General features: G+C 42.6%; 1 protein-coding gene and 1 long non-coding RNA gene across 13 annotated transcripts in view; one reads left to right on the top strand and one right to left on the bottom strand.

Annotated features, from left to right (window-relative positions):
* Nucleotides 1-21,820, top strand: part of HIPK2 (homeodomain interacting protein kinase 2) — a 206,678-nt gene that overhangs the window by 106,320 nt on the left and 78,538 nt on the right. The window lies entirely within an intron of this gene.
* LOC131278534 (uncharacterized) lies at nt 547-21,314 on the bottom strand. The gene is made up of 3 exons (XR_009185896.1): nt 21,019-21,314; nt 14,740-14,820; nt 547-5,553 (listed from the first exon to the last, which is right to left on the bottom strand). It is a non-coding gene; the product is annotated as an uncharacterized lncRNA (long non-coding RNA).

Below are 21,820 nucleotides of genomic sequence, written 5' to 3'. Positions count from 1 at the left end.
TAGAACTTTCCCGGTTCTTATTTTATAACTTCATGGCAGCATAAATAAATGTAACATTTGATTTTCAAATCACTGTTCATTTTCAAGTGTTATAAGATAGAAAGTAAGCTCTGTGAGGGCAGCGATGTTTGGAGGGGTATGATGAATCTCTTATATTTTGTTCACTATATTATCTCCAGCATCTAAACACTACCCAACATGTATTTAAAGTTACTAGATAAATACTGAATAAAAATGAATGAGCTATAAATATAGACTATAAGAAATTAATAAAAATCTTCTGATAAAACTTGGACCAGGGGAGCGGATATAGCCCAGTGGGTTGAGTGCCTGCTTCCTATGTATGAGGTCCCAGGTTCAATCCCCATATCTCCTTAAAAAAAATCTGGACAAATATAATGTTAAAATTCAAATGTGCCTTTTTAAAGTCAGAACTATAAACAGCATACAAATGGGAGGATTTAAATTTTTTTGTTACAATGGCATTTTACCCTTAGTTTGGTAATGCCCATTTCCTAAAATGACACTGAAGTTACTTCATTAAAACTTTACTCTCAGTCAAAAGTACTATAAGAAAGTCTAACCATTTTGGCACACATCATAGAATTAGTTCTTAATCAGGGTTAATTTTCTGATCTATATCCATCAGTTTTTATAGACTGGCATAAAGATAGGTACAGAGCAATCACAATATTAGAGAATGTGTCATGCTAGCAGTTCTTAAGTCTATAAACACAAAGTTCACTGGTGTTGTTTTCTATAAACTTGTCTTTGGTATAATTACTGTTTCTTTAATTATTCCAATTTTTACCTTTATAATCTTCTATTATTGTTTGACATGCCAATTTCAATTCACTGCATTCCAGTTGAAATACTTTGTTTTCAAGTAGTATAAAAATGCCTTCATGTTCTTTCTGTAGCAAATTGCTCTTTAGGCTCATTGTTCAAACTGTGGGTTTTAAAAGTGTTATTTTTTAAATTGTAATCAGTATTAGAAGATTTTTAAACCTGACTTTTAAGAAATCTGCTTTGAATATTGAGTATGTAGAGGTGACAGGTAGAACCTCTTTCTTTTACTCTTCCCCCCCCCCCCCCCCCCCAGCAGTCAACCGCAGGAATAGTTAGTAATTTCATAATGTTTCTTTTACCACATAAAGAACAGGGCAGGGGCATCCAGAATCTTAATTTGGAGTGCAGGTCTAGGGGAGCCCTTTGGACTTGCTGCTCCACTAGCTGCGTGGCGAAAGCATCCATTGCATGGATCAGCCTTCTTCCGTGGCTCCTGAACCTTCTCAGGCAGGCCACTCAAACCAGCAACGAGAGTTGAAAAAGTTTAGCTTTTACTGTACCAGTGCAGAAAGCATCTGGAGACTAATTTAAGCCAAATCTTTTAGTAGATTGTTGAAAAATAAATTTAACCTATAATTGTGTCATGCTTTTCTCTGTCTTGGTATCTTAATAATTAAAAGGCTAAAATAATGGACAACTCAAGAAGTAAATGAAGCTTAATTATTGCAGCTTAAAATTCAGCCCTGGGTACTCTTGTGCCTGGCTTTCGTGTTGACCTCATTGCCTTATGACTGCCATCAATAGCTCTTTATATTTAACCCATCTTCTCTAAAAGTGATACTACTACATTTATGGTATTGGTAGGCGTCTTTCCATTATAATTGATGTAACTTAGCATTAATGAAGTTTTTTATGCACAATAAACTATTTGGTTAGTACTTTTTTACTTCATCAGTTATTTTGTGTGTGTGTGACTGTGATAGTAGTATTGCTAATGAAACAACTCAGTGACACCTAAGAATGTCCCATTGCAAATTATGCAGTCTCATGCTCATCTCTCGATTTGCCACATTTCATCCATGTAAGATAATCTTTGGAGAGCCCGTTACAACCCTGTTTTCTCATTGGCAAATGAGTCTTGAAAGGCTGAATTGAAGAAGACAACTTTAAAGATCTTCTTTTTGTGCCCAGTCTATAAAAGAAAAATGGGCTTGTTGCTGTTACCTAGATCTTTAATTATGCAAAATTACAATATAGCTATTTCGAGTTTCAATTTTTATCTCCCCTGCCACATTACCAACTCCTCAAAGTAAGAGGTCATGGCTTTTCCTTTTCAGTGACTACACAGTGAGGGCGGAAAGTGACCCACTGGCCACCAGGATTGATAGTGGTCTTAGGTGCCAGAGAGCTCTGTGATTCCTCAGGAAAGGTCACTCCCTACCCAGAATGATAAGCCCTCAAGTTTTGGAATGTAGCCCTTAGCTAAAGGGATTAACCCAAAGAAAGGGATTTTAAAGCCCTGCCTTTGGTTTTGTTGTTTTTGATAAGAAAATTGGATTGGCCTCTCTGTAAATTCTCCATATTATTTAAGAAGGCATAGGTTAATGTGATTCTCTGCCATTTGAATTCTTCCTTGGTTATCTGATTATTTTCAAAATATCTTGACATTTAAAAGGCAGATAGACCAAAGCCAATCTTGTAAATAATTAAATTTAGAAAAATAAAGAGCAATCATCCCTCTTTTTTTACTTCACCATTTTTTTTTTAAGATTTATTTTATTTCTCTCCCCTTCCCTCCCCCCCCCCCCCCCCCCCCATTGTCCGCTCTCTGTGTCCATTCACTGTGTGTTCTTCTGCACCAGCTTGTATTATCAGGCAGCACTGGGAATCTGTGTCTCTTTTTTGTTGCGTCATCTTGCTGCGTCAGCTCTCCGTGTATGCAGCACCACTCCTGGGCGGGCTGCGCTTTTTTCACATGGGGTGGCTCTCCTTGTGGGGTGCGCACCTTGCACGTGGGGCACCCCTACGCGGAGGCGCCCCTGCATGGCACGGCACTCTTTGTTCACGGCAGCTCACCACATGGGTCAGGAGGTCCTGGGGATCGAACTCTGGACCCTCCATATGGTAGACGGATGCTCTATCAGTTGAGCCACATCTGCTTCCCTTACTTCACCATTTTTAACCATTTGGAGTCAATGCTAAATTTTGTTTCAACTAGATAGAATAGCTGATGTCCAATTTATTGTGTAACTTTAATATTAACCGAACAGTTCTAGAAAATTTGAAAAATATTTGTAACTTTTCATCACAAAATTAGTGATACTGAATTCTTAACAGAATTGATTTCCTTTGTTAAATTCTTTTACCCAATCATCAGACATTTATCATTGCTTCAGGAGAGAGAATGTCTCACCAAACACCTAGTTAAAAAGTAAATCAAGGGAAGTGGACTTGGCCCAGTGGTTAGGGCGTCCGTCTACCACATGAGAGGTCCGCGGTTCAAACCCCAGGCCTCCTTGACCCATGTGGAGCTGGCCCATGTGCAGTGCTGATGCACGCAAGGAGTGCCCTGCCACATGGGGGTGTCCCTGTGTAGGGGAGCCCCACATGCAAGGAGTGCACCCCATAAGGAGAGCCACCCAGCGTGAAAGAAAGTTCAACCTGACCAGGAATGGTGCCGCACACACGGAGAGCTGACACAACAAGAGGATGCAACAAAAAGAAACACAGATTCCCGTGCCACTGACAGCAACAGAAGCGGACTAAGACGAACACTCAGCAAATGTACACAGAGAACAGACAACTGGGGTTGGGGGCGGGAGGGGAAAAGGGAGAGAAGGAGAGAAATAAATTTTAAAAATTAAAATTAAAAAAAAAAAAAGTAAATCACACCTGGCATTTTTAGTGTAATTAACAGCACTGAATTACATAAGTGAAGGTCGTTAAAAGGGGAAATTTTAGGTTATATATATGTTATAGAATAAAAATTAAAAGGTAAAACACAATACTGTATAACACAGTGAACTCTATTGTAAATGATGGACTATAGTTAATAGTATAATTATAAAAATGTTCTTTCATGAATTTAGCAAATGTACCACACTAATGCGGGTGTTAGTAATAGGGTGGTATGTGGAAAAAAATGCACCCTAATGCAAACTATGGATTATAGTTAATAGTACAATTCTAATATTCTTTCATCAATTGTTGCAAAGGTATACCATACTAAAGCAAAATGTTAATAATGGGAAAGATATATGGAAACGCTGTTTTCTACATGATTTTTCAGTAAACCTACAACTTCTATAATTAAAACAATTCTTTAAATGGCAAAAAAAAAAAAGTAAATCATGTCTGTATTATACAACATGTAACATTAGTCAGCCTCCTTAATATTTAGTTAATATTAAGGTTTTTCTGACTATTGTTGCATAAGACATTGTTGATTTTAATTGATATGTATCATATATAAACAATTCTCTCTTCACTCATATCTCAAACATAACCCAAAGTGGAATAGGATGTTATTCACTACTAATTACATGTGAAACCAGATGGTAAAGGAAATTAACCAGTATGTTTTGTATATTATACAAATGTTTTTCTCATTATAACTTTTTTTGTTGTTTTAAACCCATTCTATGTTGTTTTCTGATTATAAAAGTCAATGAGTTCATGCCATTTCTGAAATGACAGTTATTATTTTGGGATCCTACAGCAGTACTCCAGCACTAGTTTGGTGAGACTCTGCAATGTTACTAGTTGTCAAAAGGTAGAGATCAAAACTTAAAAAATTGAATTTAAAACTATATACTTGAACAATTCTTCTAAGGGATGATTCAGCAAATCATACCAGCTACCATAAATATTTGCATATCCTTTTATCTGGTAATCTCACTCCTTAAAAGCACTAAGTAATTTTTAAAAGCTGTATGTGCATATATAGTTATCCAGTTATTGTTTCTAAAAACTGTATAGTAGAAACAACCTAAATCAACAATTGAGCAATGAAGAAAAACATTTAGATAAATGGAATAAACTATTAAGTGATTAAAAAAACACTAAATTGCACATGCTTTATAATTACAACACTATATTTAAAGATTTAAGTGGAAACACATTGTGTTAGAATAGGAATGCAGCATTTTAGTTTCTTAATATTGTTACAATGTTGTTAAGCTATATTTTCTAGCATTTTTTTGTTATACAGCACTTTAAAGAGGAATAGATGGCATCAGTCAATAATTATGTCTTATCACTAAAAATAGAGTCTCAAGATATTATGGTACCAGTTAACAAATAACTGTCCATGTATTGCATCCTATAAGAATGACTATGCCTTCTCAGAGCCCCTTACTTACTCCCAGAATGTCATTTACTTATTGGGACCTTCCGCTCTGTCATGTCTTATCTGTTAGTTGAAACCTCAAACAGAAAGATGGTATTTGCCAGTTTATAGCTCACATTTTGCCACCTGCCCTTTGACTTCTTTTTTTAATATATTTTTTATTTATTTTTAAAAGATACATAGATCACACCCTTTGACTTTCAACAATGCCAGACGACCCTTCGTGGTCCCAGTGAGTCTTGGGTTTCTGTGTCTTCTTGGAGAATACTCGCGGTGGGCTCCTTTTCCTGGAGTCCTGGAAGGCATGAACCCATGGTGGCTGGACTGCAGGTTAGGAAAAGCTTGGCGTTCCCACCCTGTTTTAAACTCTCCATTGTTGTTTTTGGTTTTGGTTTTCGCAAGCACTCTTCTTTGACCTTTTGATTAAAGGAGAGATTGCCCAAAGAGGTAAAATAATTGTTCTTCATATATGCCAATAAATTCTTTTGTAAGTGGCAGCCTCCAGAAATGTGCTTACCATGCCATTGCTAGCCTTCTCTCTGATGTACAGTTGATCGGATGTTATTGCTAACCCTTATATAAAGTTGCGTTCTGGTTACTAATAGTAACTGCCCATTAGCAGTCTGGTAAAAAAACAAAATAGACCTGCTTTCTGATTTTAAAGAGCTTACAGTCTAGTTGGAAACAACATAATGAAACAGCTGAAGAACATTCTCAAAGCTCAGAATGAACGAATCACATCATAGGCATTTCTAGTGAACTGAATGCTGGGGTGATCTTGAACAAATGAGTGACAGGGTCAGATTAGCTAAGCATCCCATGTGGAGTGAATGTGCGCCATGCAATAAAGTCTTGTACCAGATACCAGCTTATAGGGAATGAATTTGGTAATGTGACAAAAAGAAGAGCACTTGTAGATTTTTAGTACGGGGTTAATGGAATGAAACTTGGGACCAAGCTGTGGATTGATGTAGCCAGGAGGCTGAAGGCAGGAATCCAGCCAGAACTGGGTCAGTACATGCATAGCTAGCGCATCGGCTGAAAAAAATGGCGAAGATGCAGCAAATTTAAAGCATCTCACAGGAAAAAGAATCTGTTGGATTATGAATGAGTATTAAATGTGCGATAAGAAGGGAGAAAGGTAACTAAGGGAAAAAGCAGAAAAGAATTTTAAGCCTTTGGAAACCATTGTTATGATGGTGTTAATAATATGCTGGGGGTGGGGTACCCTGTAATAGGGTCAGAGGAGGCATTCTGAGCTGCTTGGTTTGGTATGTTGAAAATATCCAGTATCAGTAGGGTAACCATGCTGACCGGTAAAGAATGTAAGGACCAGAGAGGAGGTTTTTTCATCACTTGAGCTCTGGATGAGTTAACATGCAGGAGAAAAAGTCAAGGGGACACATAAATTAATAGTTGGGAGAGGGGAAAAGGAGACAGCAGAGAAATTTAGGGCTATGGTGTGGCCTCAGACCCACTTCACTATGAGCAGAGACCAGTGGAGGTGACTCTTGGTGACCTCAGAAAGGACCATTTGAGTTGAGCGCAGCAGTAAGTGCCAGCTTTTGCAAGGAAAAGGCTTATTGGAGTAGTTGAGAAAGGAGGCACAGATGAAAGGAAAATAATGGGAGATGAGAAAGCAGGGTGAGATTAAGGATTTTTTCAGTATAGGAGAAAACTGGATGAGTTAAGGCACGAAGGAGGGGCCGGCACTGAGGGAAGAGAGACTGAGAGGAGAGGAAGTCCTGGAGGAACAAGTGCAGGGGGCCAGGCAGCTGCTGTGGACATTTGCTTAATGGAGGACCATGAAATGGACAAGTCTGAGCAATCAAGAGCAAAGATTACTGGGCAAGGAGTCGGGGTGGGCCTGAGAGAAACCAGGAGTTAGAATTTAGAAGGCAAATTCTGGGCTCGTTCCTTATTGATTACTTAGTCTCTAGGCTTCAAAGGTTGGCAAGGTGGAAAGTGCTAATCTCCCAAGGTTAAATTTTACCTCAGAGTCTAACTGAACTAGTTTTTACAGTTTTTTTTTTTTCCTAATGTCTCAGGAAACCAGTTTTACCTCGAAGCTATTATTAAGAAGTTTTTTTGGTTGTTGTTGTTTGTTCAGTCCCTGATGCATATAAATAGCACTGCTTAAGAGCAGCCCAGCGTAAAGCCCCTCTCACCCATCAGTTAACTTTATGGTTAACCCTTTTAGCTTAGGAATTACTGTATTAAGACAGTAGCCAACCGCCCTGCAGCTCTTGCCATTTCTGAAGTACTCTCGATATAGTCTCATATCTGAACCTCGCAGCAGTCCTGTGAGGAGGTGTTGCCCCTGGGTCACGGTTGAGACAACCCATGGCCATCCACCGAATAAGTGGCAGGCTGTCACTTGGACCCACTCTTCTGGCTCACCAGCTACACTGCCTCTTTGGGTATAGCTCCCTTCATATCTAATAAGAGAGTTGAACTTGACTGTCCCCAATCTCTGTAACCTTCCAAGTTGTAAAGTCTGTGAATACAAGACTGTAAACACTTAAATGAATTCTGTATAAAGAAGGCAAGGGCCAGTAGGGGCCAGAATTTGAAAGAAAAAATTTCATGGGGGGTGGAGGGGCAGGGCCCGGGACTTGCGGTAGACCTTGAAAGTTAGGTAGGAATTAGATCAGCAGGAAGCAGGGACAGAGTTTATGGGCCGAGGAAAGTATAGGCAGGAATCCATGTCTCCTGTAGTGGACGGAAGAGAGACTGCCTGCAGTAGAGCTGAGGGTGTGGCAGGAAGGTGGGGTCTGATGATGGAGAACCCTTACCGTCTGGGAGAGCGCTTAAGACAGGATGCCAGGAACAGGGCACTATGACGCAAGAGGAGTTTTAAGAAAATTCGAGTGCTAGTAGAAGACTCCTGCAGGAACCCAGGTGTGGTAAGCTTGTCATTGATTTCCAGGAAGATTCTAACAGGGATTTTTTAGCAAGCAGTTTATCAGCGACTAGAGAAAGATTACAAGGCATCTGCATGACCTCACTTAGAAAAGTCATGTCAAATGAATCCCATTTCTTTCCTTCATAACATTACTAGAGTGATACATGGGGGGTAGAAATAATAGGCAAATCTTTGCCTTTATATGGTGATTTCCTGCTAAAAGTGCATTCTTAATTTCAGCTAGGCATTTGAAAAGTGTTTGAAATTCTTATGAGCAAAATGGAGGAAAACAGGCTGGACACTGCTACGGTTGGATGAATTTTAGCTGATAGAAGGACCATACTCAGAGCATGGACTAAAGACTTGTTTCCTGTGGAGAGAAGTCTCTTATAGCATGCTACAGAAAGCTATCTACATGAATGAGTTGAATGAAGACTAAAAGGCTTGCTTATCAAGTATGTGGATGACATTAACTTTGGAAGAGTAACTAAGATCCTGGGTGATAGAACCAAGCTTCAAAGAGATCGCAGTAGGACAGAAGCTTGAGCCAAGCTAACCCAGATGATGTTTAGTAGGAATAATAGAGCCTTAGCATAGTTGTTTTTGTTTTGTTTTGTTTGTTTTGTTTTTAAAAATCAAGTAGTGGGGGAAATCTGAATTAATTGGAGGGCATATTAATAGACTTCAGTAATGGGGGGAGACTTTGAAAGAGGAGACAGTTATTTAAGGATGACTAGTCAGCATCAGTTGTCTGTCAAAAGGATTAATGCAATCTTATGACAGAGTAAGAAAAGACGTAATATTTAGAACAAGGGAACTAATGGTCCCATTATATCACGCATTGGTCACATTACCAATGGAGCATTTTATGTTCATTTTATTTGGGGAGCAGTTTTACTTTTGATCTGAGGGGTGGTTGAAAACTCTGAGGATATTTGTTTAGCTTGGAGAAGAAAGGAGAAGACCTTATGGTTCATAATGACCATCTTCAAATAGTTAGAGGGCTGCCATGTTCAAGACCTTCCATGCATATAGATTAATTCTGTATTCCTCCGCCAGACACACTTAGAGAATTCTAGGGTAGGCAGATTTTGACTGAGCAAGAGGCTCATCAATGGCAGGATTAAGCAGAGGGTTGATGAACATCTGTCAGGGATTCTTACAGAAGAGCCTCTTGTATGGGGTCTGGGAATGTACTCCTTGGTTTCTAGCATCCCCTTTGTACTTTTGTAAAGGGAACCAAAATATGTTAATTATTGTCCAAATTTCAGAGCTTTCTCATTTAAAAAATAAACAGGATAAAAGTATAGGGAAAGGGAAACGCACACACTACCTTCCCCCGCCCCCCATGGTTTCAAAATTCTTGGAAATTGTACTTGAAAGTGGAAAAACAAGGTCATTATGTGTATTATCCAGTGATGTGCTGGAGCTGGCTGGTACCAGTTTGCAGAAGCTGATTGTTAAAGAATCAGGAATTTTGCCAGCTATTGGCTGAGCTGTTGGCCTCTTAAGTCAGCCATGGTGGTTCCATCGTCCTTCCATTTATACCACTGGAAGTTGGCAAACACCACAGATTGGCCCATCTACACCCTTCCCAGCACTGGTTTACCAGCTCACCACTGGTATTGTCCATAGCAAAGAGCATCTTATTAGAAGCTCAAGCCTCTGGAATGTGAAACTGCTGACAAGGGCAAAGGAGCCTGGATGTCGATGCTCTTCAGACTTTTCAGATTCTGCTTCCCCTCATTTGTGCGTAGCTCTCCTTGTTGGTGCTTGAGCCACTTCCTATCTCCTGCCAAGATCTGGGGCCTGTGAGTTTTTCTGTCACTGGATCTGCCAGGGAAACTCGGATATCTTCTGTTTCCTGGAAGAATAATTCTTTCCTTGTGTATCTGGACCAGCTAGCCCTCTGCAAGGGGTGGGGGCTGGCTTCCCCACGCCCCCACCTCCCCAGCACTAGTCAATGGGACTGTGAATAACAAATGAATTCAACCATTGAAATAGGATTTGGAAGCACCTGGGCTGTTGAGAACAGGCGCTTACAGGTGCAAGGTCCAACTTGTGAATGTAACAAAGCCCTGCAGGCCATATGGCAGGAGCAGCTCCAATGCTGGTCTGTGCACATTGGCCTCAGATCCGCCTCTGTCCCCAGGTGTGGGCAGAAGGCAAACAATGATTTTAATTCTATTGTCTATCTCCCTTTTTTCTTTTTTAAAGAGAGGATTTGAATAAAGTCTGAATCATGATGTGTAAGGGGAAAATGTTTAAGGGGAAAGGAACTGTCTGGAGGTAGACATGATAGGCAAATTCAGCCGGCATGCAAATTCTATTTGAGTATGCTATGAGGCTCTAAGTCAGAAAATTGACTGTTTTTATTTTTCCGAGGTGTCTACTATGTCCCATTTGAAACCCCATTTTTCTCATCGTTGCCTTCTCCCCAGTGCATCCCATCAGTGGTTTCCCAGACAGCTGCACCCATCAATGTTTGAGCTACAGCCAGATACAGGCTTCTCTAACCATGAGAGGCCTTTCCAGTAAAGTGGATCTTGCCAGCCACTGAACTGTGTTTGATAAAAAGTTTTCTTAGCAAAATAATTCACCTCACAAAGGTGATTTTTGAACTAAGTTGCAAAGAACTCTGAATCTAAATATTCAGATTATAAATAAAGGCATATAGATGTTGCTTTTAAGGTGCAGTAATACATTGTGAAACTCTGAATTATCCTATTTTAAAAGACTATTTCTAAGCTAAGCGAAGATGAGCTCGATCCCTGTATAACGATGATCGGGAAGAGGGGAGAGGAGGAAGGCAACAAGGCATGACAGGAAGAAAGGGGCAAAAGAGAGATAGAATGCCAGTCTAGCCAACCAAAAGTTCATAGGTATAGGTGAAGGCAGGGCATAAAGAGAAAGTGGCATTCCTACACCCAAAGCTACAGCATGGCAGCAGCTACCATGCCTGGGACTCCAGGAGACCAGGGGAAACTCACTCAAGGCTTAAAAAAGCCAAAGATGCATCTGCAGTCAGGGTTAGGAGCTGGATTTACTGGCCTGAGCTCTGACCCCTGGGCACTGGGCCTGGAGAATCTAGCAAAAGGATTACTTATGACTTGAAATGGGTATGGAAAGAATCAAGCCCCATTAAATGAGGCTAAGTCTCCAACTGCATAAAATGCAGAGCCTGGGCATGCTTATAGAGTAGAAAGTTTACTTTGAATGGCCTGATTGTGATGCACAGCAGGGAAAAGGGTTGGAAAAGGAGTACTCCCAGGAAAGAAGTAGGGCAGTGTGGAAAATGTGGGCACAAGAGTAATAGAAAAATGATCCAGTTCATTAAGGTATTGCTTGCTCCTCAGTGAAGAAATCTCCTCCTGGCCCCCTTGCCCTTGGTGGCAGCAAAGAGACAAGAGCCCTATTGTTTTTGGTTAGCCAATATCACATGCTGTTGGCTGCAGTAAGAAATATGTCCATCAGTCAGCATCTAGCCTTTCCCATCCTGGGTTCCAGGAGAGGATTAAGCCCTACTGCCCTAAGTCATCCATTGTATATAATGAATCAACTTCTCTTCTGGGCTTCTCGGTGCAGAGGATGGGGGAATTACTCAGATAATTTTGTGTTCTGTAGTTCAGATGAGGAACCCTGGTTGAGAAAGGCTGGTAGTGCAGTCAGCTGAAAGCCGCATTCACACTGTATCACCAAGCATTTCAGCAACCTGTAGATTGCAGAAAGCAGCTGTAATAATGGACACTCTGAATAAAGAATGTACAAAGCAAGATCTTATCCCCACCTTGATGTTCTGCCCGTCAAAACTCTGTCTCCTTTCTCTACCCAGAGTTAAATCCTTTATTAATAAGTCAAATTTGGGAAGCAGATGTGGCTCAAGCAATTGAGCTCCCAGCTACCATATAGGAGGTCCAGGATTCAATGCCAAGAGCCTCCTGGTGAAGGCAAGCAGGCCCATGTGGCGAGCTGGCCCATGCAGGGTGCTGGCCTGTGCGGAGTGCTGGTCTGCACAGAGTGCTGGCCTGTACAGAGTACTAACCCCATGCAGGAGTGCGGGCCCACACAGAGAGCTGGCACAGCAAGATGACGCATTAAAAAGAGACACAGAGAAGAGATAATAAGACGCAGCAGATCAGGGAGCTGAGGTGGTACAAGAGAATGATCACCTCTTTCCCACTCCAGAAGGTCCCAGGATCGGTTCCCAGAGCCACCTAATGAGACTACAAGCAGACACAGAAGAACACACAGCAAATGGACACAGAGAGCAGACAATGGGGGAGGGGTAAGGAGCAGAAATAATAAATAAATAAATCTTTTTTTTTAAGCCAAATTTATGGTTCCAGAGGCCTTCCTCTCTCAACATTTCTAGCACTTGGTTTATAAAATGGGTGTGTCCCAGTAGAGTTGACATTAAATTAGTTTCAATAAAGAAAATTTTGTTTTTGGTTTCCTATGTCTCAAGGAAGCTCTACCTTGAAAATAATTCAGTGAAATTGAAAACTCTTCCCTCATCATCATTATAATAACCTATTCATTTTCTCTGAAAGCATTGAATGAATGAATGAGTGAATTAAGCCGATAATTAACAGCCTTTCACTAAATTGACACTCAGTTGATCTTTACCCCAATATGTAAGATGAACAGTAGAAATGGTTCTTACCATCTTACAGCTGAGGAAACTTAGGCTTACACCATTTAAGTGATTTAACAAGGAGCAAAAATAGGCAAGTGGCCAAACTTGGTGTAGAACCCAGGTCTCAACAGACCTGATCCATAACTCCTAAGGAACATCGAGAAGAACAGTGGCCAGTCAATCAGTTGTGTTTCAGTGTGCAGCTATTATGTCTAACACTGTGTTTAGTGATGTAGTTTTCCAAAAAGAGAAGAGCCATAGTTCTAGGGGTTTTTGTTTTGTTTTGTTTTTGTTTGTTTGTTTTTCTGAAACTTAAGCTTAATTGGAGAGATCAAACTGCTATACATAGAAACAAGTAAGTGCCTGACCTAATTCCTAAGTTTAATGGGTGGGTGAAGGGAGAGTGTTCTGGAATGTACCAAAAAGGTTCCTAAAGGAAGAACTGACACTGAGTCTTACATAAGCTAGGACTGGGTAAAACCAGAGGCCAACAAGAGTGAAGGTCTGTGCAAGAGGTTCATGGCCAGGGACCATTTGGTTGAAGGCAGAATATGCAGGTCGCACCTACATATAGAGGCCAGCAAGCTACAGCTGAAGTCTGAAACCTAGCATAAGTAAGGCTTAGGGATTTGGGGCCAGTAAAGAGAAAAAACAAGTAGACAAAGTCTAAAGGGACATTTGGGTCAACATGAGCCACTCTAACAGCTTGATTATGACTTCTGAGGCTAAGACAATTGTTGTCTAACAGAAGGCTCTCGCCTGGGATAATCCCTCCTGTGGAGTGTGGGTGGATGAGGTGGGCAGAGTCTCAGTAAGAGCAGAAGTCTGGGTTTAGGCTGTGGAGGGACTGATAATAGAGGTGGGAGTAAAACTGAGCCCTAAAGGATGTTTAGCATTCAAGTCAGAGAGAGAGAAAGCATTTCAGATGAAGAAAACACCATGAGCGAAAATCTGAAAAAGAGTATCGCTGTGGTATGTACAAATGGCAATGAAGATTCTGGCCTGATAGAAGAGAAGTTCTGAATTGAAGCTAGAGGGAAACGGTGAAAGAAAGGGACTGGAATTACTGCTACGGGGCCTTGGAAGCAATTAGAATTTGGATTTCATGTGACAAGCAAGTTGGTTCTTGAGGAAGGAAGCGTTATGATAAAAGCAGCTTCAGGGAAACAAGTCTGGCAGCAGACTGTAGATTGGATTGGAAAGGGAGCAAGATCAGAGGCAGAGAAGGCAGCCAGGAGACTATTTCAGTAATCAGCCATGAGAGAAGAGGCCTTGAGAATAAAGGGAAGAAAGTGAGTATGAGGTCCATTCAGAGAACAAGAGACACACGATAGGTAAAGGAAGATGTGATAGGCAAAGATGATACTTGAGGGTCCTTATTTAGGAAATGAAAGAATAATGTTTCAACTGGGATAAATGAAGTGGTTGGGAAAGGAACCCCATTTTGGAGAAAGGAAGGTGATAAATTCAATTCAGGGCATCCAAATGGAGATACTTAGGTCTTTGAGAATATAGACCTAGAACCCAAAAAGGTATCGGGGCAGGGTGCAGGCACTTGAGTTGACTGTTGGTGCCCTGGCAGGGAGGAGGGGGAAGGGTCCAACAGTAAGGAAGTGAGAGAAGACAAAGGAGAGAGAAGGAATGGTGGGAGAAATCAGCCGAGTCAGAAGAACCCATCATTACAGGATCTAAGGGGATTTTGAAGGTGAGTTGAAGGTCAGCAGGGTCAGTTATCAAAGAGAGAGAAGACCACTGGATCTCAAAATGATCTACTATGCAAGAGTAGTTTCTCTAGAGCAGGGGTTCTTAACCAGGGGTCCCCCTGGGGGTTGGTGGAAAGATTTCAGGGGGTCTGTGAGCTTGAATTAACTTTGAATAATCCTAAAATTAATTTAAAGGCATGCCAATGTCGAGGTCCTAAAACTCTCTGTCGCTACATTCTGAGGTGTCCATGGTTTACACCTGACTGGCAAAAGGGTCTTTGGAACAAAAGAGGTTGAGAACCCCTGCTCTCGAGTGGCCTTAGCATGGGCCTCATAATCCTTCATTAAATTGTCCTACCAGCCTCGAGATCAGTCTCCCCATCACTGAACCAGCTCAGCTCAATCAGTTCTCCAGGTGCCTGTCAGAAGAGGTTTCCTTCTGTAAAATCATAATCGTCACAAATTAATGGTTATGCTTCTAAAATGCAAATCATACATTTTAAATTGAATTTTTGAATTACTTCGGAAATGAAAGAAGGTTATGTGGACGTGGACTCTGCATATGCTCAGTCTGCCAGCCTAGAGGAGAGCATTAGTAAAAAGAGAGAACAGGGACAAGCAGTGTTATTTTAAAAGAAAGAGGGAGAGAAGGAGAAAAGGAAAAGAAAAAGCACCTGCACGTGTGTGACGCAAAAGAAAAGGGCTAAGCTGAAACTCCTGCAGGGGAAGACAGAATCATTCTGCAGGCTACTCACTCCATCTGTCTTGTCTGTCTTCACAACCTGTAGAACTGCCGCCACCAGCCGCCCTGGCCTGGCCCCAAAGCCTCTCACACTGGATCTCCCCGCTAACACCCCTCCAACCTCCTGCACTGCAGCTTCCATCTTAACGTGGTCCAAAGGGACGATTGGTATTTGCTTACTTAGGCAGTGCTGTGTTGGCTCTTGATTTATTCGTCTCCCTTCTCAGTTCTTCCTTCTGCTATTTCCCTGGTTTACATTTATCGGGACTGTGTTCCTCTCTTGACCAAGTGTGGTTATTGCCGTTACCTCTGAACCTTGAGTATTGACTTGCTCCTCAGTACCTCAGCTTCACACTTAAGACCCTAATTCCTAGAGCCGCTTTTTTGTCCATCTGAATTCCTCCCCAGTCAAAACAGCCCTTTGTGTGAATTATTTTCCACTGCTCTTTGTTGCTCGTGAATATGTAATTGCATTGCATGTGATCAGAAGGAAAGCATTAATAGAATCATAGAATCATAGTGTTGGCAAGGACTTTAGAAATCACCCCATTCAACCTCCCACTCACAGAGGAATCCCTTCAACAGCTTTTATTTAACTTAATAGCTTTCCCCTTGATTTCAACTGTTCCCCAAAATAAATACTGGGTGGGTGATCCAAGAAGTAGTTTGAAAGTTGCCTTTATTAGGAATATCAAGATGAGCAAGATTATTAGGCTTAAAGAAAAATCAGAATTTTGCTGGACTTAGAATTAATATTGCACTTTGTCCTTCTGGTTTTCACTCTCTCGCTTATCGCTGCCCACCTTCCACGGAGGCAGCACTCAATGTTTCCACAGGCGAGGCCCAGTGGGACCAGGCGACAAACTCTGTGATGCCTCACGTTTACAACCGAGCCAGAATTTGGACTCCACTCTTTCCTGAGTCCATCAAGCAGTTCTGAAGATGTGTTTTTAATGATGTTCATCTTTAAGAGCCCCATTTGTGTGGCACAGGAACTTCTATGGGTTCCTGTGCCATTAACCCTATGTGAGCACAGGTCATTGCTCTTTCTGCCACTGGGACCCTGTTTTGTTTCTTTGGAGTCTGACACCATTCATCAAGCCAGGCTACATGTGCGCATTATGTGCCTCTACGTTAAAGAAACAGTCCGGTGGAGGAGGCAGAGCATGTTTTGCCTCTTCCCACCCCCACCCCCCCCTTGCCCTTTGGAAAGGGAACAGCGCTGTACAGGTGGAAGAGCTTTGCAACATAAAACTTGGGAGATTTTCACACACCAGGTCAGGTAATCCCAGGCTGTGCTTCTTGAAGCAGCGATAGCTTTATTTCTCACTTCTCACCTACGCCTTTCAATGGTCTGTCTTCAACAGGAGGCCAAGGCCTCTTTCTATAGGCTCTGTTGTTACTATATGTGGAAGTGCTGCAGGAGGTGTGATTTGACCCATAAAATCTCTCAGCCCACTGTCTATTTTATAGTATTTGAGAATTCTCAGCTCTGTATTTTCCACTTACTCATGTTTAGATAGAGACAAATGCCCTTGTGTCTGCACTTTGAGAGTGAAGAAATGAAAGAAGAGCTTGTTTTCTTACCTCTGGGCTGTGATACAGGAAGAACACAGTAACAGTGAGCATGGATGATGGCATGTTGTTCTCTGCACTGATGTCATCTGCCCCATAACTATCGTGCCCCACCAAGTCATGTCCCTTCATTGTTCTCTTGAACACACCTTGTATTTTCCTGCCTCTGTATTTTCACTTATGCTGTTTTCCCACCTGGAGTACCCTGTCTCTTTTCTTAGACTCTCTTAAGTCTACCTAATGTCTCTCTGAAGTCTCCCTGTCCCTAAGGGTCTTATTTCAATTCTCCATCCTTGAATTCTCCCCTACTCTTTTTTCCATCCCAGAATGGAGTCCACTGACGTTCACTAGAGTTTAAGCTCCATGAGGGCAGAGACTGCCTGTTTTGTTCATCGCCACAATGCAGTGCTCAGCACATAGTAGGTGCTCAATAACTATTTGTCGAATAATAAGAAATTGCTCCCTCTAAACTTAGCTGTTATCAGACATATATTAACCATCTGTCTATATTTATCTTTATACATACACCAGATGATAAGCTTCTTGAAAACTGAAACCAGGTCTTCTTATCAATCTATAGCAGAGTCTTGAACACACTAGGAGTTCAATAAATATTGGTGATTGAGTTTACTACATAATCACTCAATAATTATCTTTACTGAGCTCCATGGGGGTTGGGAGGCAGGCAGGATGTCTTCCCTCGCTTACATAAAACCACCTTTGAGCGATTTTATCAAACAGAAAGCCCGGCCCCACCTCAGAGCACTGGCCCATTTAGGAAGGTATTCTTAGGAGCAAAATACTGCTAACATTGTACTCCTCTTCCAAAAAATTTGAAAAAGGTTTCACATTGAGTTGTTCAAGAATCACTTGTCCCATGGTTGACTAGTTAATTCCTAAGTATGTCACTCTGAAAACTGATTATAGTCCTGTTTCAAATGGGGAATTGGGAGAACTCCAAAACAGGGTATATTATTCTATCTTGTAGGAGGGAAGAGTCCAGCAGGGTATTCACTGAGTTATGGTGCCAGAGCCTTCCTTACTTCTGTTACCGTAAATTATTGCTATAGTAGAAAGCCAGATCAGCAAAATGAGACCCTAGCATTGCACTTCCTCTCAGCAGAGGTCTTATATAATATAGGCCTTCATAAACAACATTGCATAAACATAACGTGGGCTCTGTCCTAGTAAAGTTCATGCTGCTTAATGTAAAGTGGAATATTATAAGTTCTAAGGTGTCCCTTGCTTCTGGGGTAGCTGTTGACTGAAGCTTTTTTTGTTTAATCAAAGAACATTAGTTTTGTACCCCAAGTGCCCAGATATAGAATTAAAACAGCAATTTCCCTGAGATTCTCCAATTGTCTCTCTCCCAGGGCTCTCAAATTCAAATGCCTCCAGGGCCCGGCAGGCAAACTAAGTGAGCTGGGTGAGGACTGTTGCAGGTGGCATGGACATGGGCCATTTAAGGGCAGCACTTCTCAGTCCCAGTTAATTGTTTCCATGCGGAAAAGTGGAGTCCAGGGTTGACAGAGCCTCTTGATTTTCAAGACCAGTTGGAAATCCGCATTTTGGGGGATGAATCACCTGATTCCTAAATGTTAACAACTAATTCAAATAAATATATATGCAACCCAAAGTGTTTACTCATCCTCTAGGATAGCAGTTTGCAGCCTTTGTTCCGTCCCTTCAGTCCATCCTGCCTTTGGCCATTGAAAAGTCCTCCTCGGGCCTCACCTCCATTGTGCTGCCTACCTTTTTAAGGAGCTGGGTAATGACTTCTCATCCAGAGTGGTAGGATCTAGTACCACATTGGGCAGATGTTCAACTAACACTTGTCGAAAGAACAAATCTTGTACTGTTGCAGAAGAGGTTCAGGTTTTGCCGAGAAACCCAAGCGATACTCAGAGAGATGGAGGAACAAAGTTTTACTGTGCACATGGACCCAGAGTAGAGTTTAATCTCCAAATTCTGGGCCCTCCACTGCGATTTTCAGAGGCTTATATAGGCAGGCTGGCGGGAAGCAGGCAGGAGTACAGAAGCAAATTTTGTTGGTTACCTTACCATAAATGGACACAGGCCAAGGCAACGGCTGCTAGCCCAGATTAGCCTGCTCGCTCACACAATCAAGCTCTTACAGGTGCACACCCTGCAGCTCACAGCACACACACACCCAAGGGCTAGATGATCAGAAGTCAGCCTGTATCAGCATTACATAGCGGGATAGAAGGGAGGGGTAGGGGATTCCCTCAACAGTACCTCTCTCCATTGTTAGAGATGTGCCCATGCTTGGGCATTAGTTGTCTATTGCTACATAACAAATTACCTCAAAACTTAAGGACTCAAAATAAATAGTTAAGTCTTATTATCTCACAGTGTCCGTGATCCAGGATCTTGAGGGCAACTTGGCTGGACAGTAGGGCCTGAGTCGTCTCATAGGATGGCAGCCAAGATTTCAGCTGGGGTTGCCATCACCTGAAGTCTTCCGTGGGGCTGGAAGATCTTCTGAGGTGGCTCACTCTCGTGCTGGCATGTTGGTTCTGGCTATTGGCAGGAGGCCTCAGTTCCTTGCCATGTGGACCCCTCCATAGGGCTACTTGGGCATCCTCACACCGTGGCAGCTGCTTCCCCCAGAGTGAGTGATCCAATAGAGAGCAAGGTGGAAACTGCAATATCTTTTATGACCTAATCTCAGAAGATGCACAGCTTTATTGGTTACATAGCTAGCCCTGTTCATTCTGGGAGGAGATACACAAGGATGGTGAGGTTCACTGGGGGCCATCTTTGAGACGTGCTGTCACCCCTATGCTCCCTGTAGACTATGCTCACAGTAGACCCTCAGTAAATCCTTTTGAAACTAATGATGAAGCACCAAGAATACAGCCCTAAACCACCTTTTTCAAAAAATAAAAAAACCCTAAAGGAGTAGCATTGACGTCATAGTGATTCATACCTAGTCATCCTATTTACTATTATGTTTTCAAGATCAACATCAAAAACTAAATATCCTATTTTTTTATAGTCCATCTTAGAACTGTTTTCCCTGAATGTACCTAAAAAAAAATTTTTAAGTACATTTTAAAATTCTACCTGTATCACCTCTTAGAGTGATAGGTTCAGGTTTACCATCTGCTTTTTGAGAAAACTCTTAACAATTATCGCTTATCTCAGTTCCCCTTAATGGGATATTCCTTGTTCTCATATTCTCTCAATTGCCTGAGATGATACTTTTCTACTAAACCTAATGATTTTTAAAGGTTTGAAAGGAAAATTCCTAAGAACTAGCACCCTGAATGAAGAGTAGTTCCTGCTCTGTGCATTAGTGACGCTTGTAAAGACAGCCTCTCTAGCTTCCCTGGGCCCTCTGACCTGGTAAGAAAGGGGTGCAGGTGGTCAGCTCCTCAGAGCCGGCAGCTGGGGAGGAGCGGGCTTACCCCCGGCCCTGCCGCAGCGCCCATTTCTCATGCCTGCTTCCCAGCACCCCCAACCCAGCCAGCAGGTCCGAGTGGATGTTGCTGGTGCTCACACACGTGCACGCCCACTCGGGCTGCCCACTGCCTTTGCCGCCGGTAAGACCACCCCTAATACTCATTGTAACCGGGTTTCTCCAGAATAGAAATGTTGCGGGGGAAGGGAAGGTGCCACAGTGTGACTTCCCCTAGGAAAATCCCTGCTAGTGCTTATTTGTTCAATACACAAAACCTTAGGCTGGGAATCGAAGGTCAACACAGCCAGAACCCTGGAGTGCGCGCAGATCCTCTGGATTCGGGTAACATTTCCATCCATACCTGGGGTGGGCCCCGGGGGTGGGGGGCGGGCGGAAGGGGCCTCGGTGCACCGCCCCGCCCCCGCCCGCCCGCGGGGCTGCTTGTTTCAGCCGCAGCAGTGGTCACAGAGTCGGGGTGTTGGTAAATGGAAATGAAATGTATAATTCATAAGGCCATGGTGGCGTGTGTTCTGGGGAAGGAGGGTGATAATTACAGAATTGAGAAACGAGGCGGCAGTGTGTAAGCAACCTTTCTAGGTTAGAGGCTGCTGTGATAGATGGCCGGCATTGTTCTCCTTCTGACCTTTCTCTGAACTTCCCCTTAGAGGAACAGAGGAAATACAGTTCTGCCTTTTTCCATGTTGTTTTTGAATAATACCTTCGGATGCCAGCCTTTAGCGTATCTGTTCTTCCTTTTTTGGTTTTGCCTCCCCCCTCCCCTTCCCGTGCTTTGCCGCTTTCCACAGAGAAACCTAATCCCTGAGTACTTTGTCCCAGTGTTAGTGGTAGATACACAGGCTCCCCGAATATTTGTCCATACTGAGCACCATACTTACAGGGAAAGGGGAAAACCCGCAGTGTCGTTTCCCTCGCCTCCCCGGCAAAGCAGGCTGGCCCTGAGTATGGGCCTCCGTGGTGATGCCAACGTGGGCGCCGACGAGTGCGCGGGACTTGGCGCTCAGGCGGGAGGATGATGGGCCAGGTGATGGGCTCTAGGCCCTAGTGCGCAGAACAGAGTAGTTTGACCAGGCGTTGAGTGCAGCACCTGGGGGCCGGTGCAGGGAGTCTGCACTGCATTTCCTTCGCGAACCTTTCCACTCTTGAAAGCTGAAAGACTCCACGTCGTTTCCCTCCCCACCCCTCTCCGCCAGGATTGATTTACTGGTCTGAACTGTGACTCTCTAGTGATTGCCCGTAACTCTGGGCTCTGTGATCATCTGAAGCCTCACAGCCTGTGTAAAATCAGGGAAACCCCGGGAAGAAGGAAGACTTCGTTTGATTTTCACACCAGTGAAGAGTCGCTAAAGAGTAAGGCTTACTTTTTAGCCTCACAATTGAATCTAGAACTGATTCTTTGGGGTATTTGGAGTTGTTTCGTTTTAGGGGGGTTTTTGTTTGTTTGTTTAAAAAAAAAAAACTTTTTGAGGCAAAAGGAGAAGGAACTAGACAGCTCTAGCACGCCAGAGCCTTTCAAATGGGTTCACTCTAGTCATTTAATGCTGATTGCACACCTGCTGTGTGCAAAGCACCCACCAGCCTGTGCTCAGGCAGCCAAGCACTTCCGTAGCAGATATAGGACCTTTCTCCTCAGGAACCTTTGATCTCATGGGGGAATCCAGGGCAAGCTTAAATACATAC

The sequence above is a fragment of the Dasypus novemcinctus genome, chromosome 5 (assembly GCF_030445035.2).
Source record: "Dasypus novemcinctus isolate mDasNov1 chromosome 5, mDasNov1.1.hap2, whole genome shotgun sequence".
Taxonomy (NCBI): Eukaryota; Metazoa; Chordata; class Mammalia; order Cingulata; family Dasypodidae; genus Dasypus; species Dasypus novemcinctus.
The sequence above is the reverse complement of the archived record's forward strand: the minus strand, read 5'-3'. Positions and strand labels throughout refer to the sequence as shown.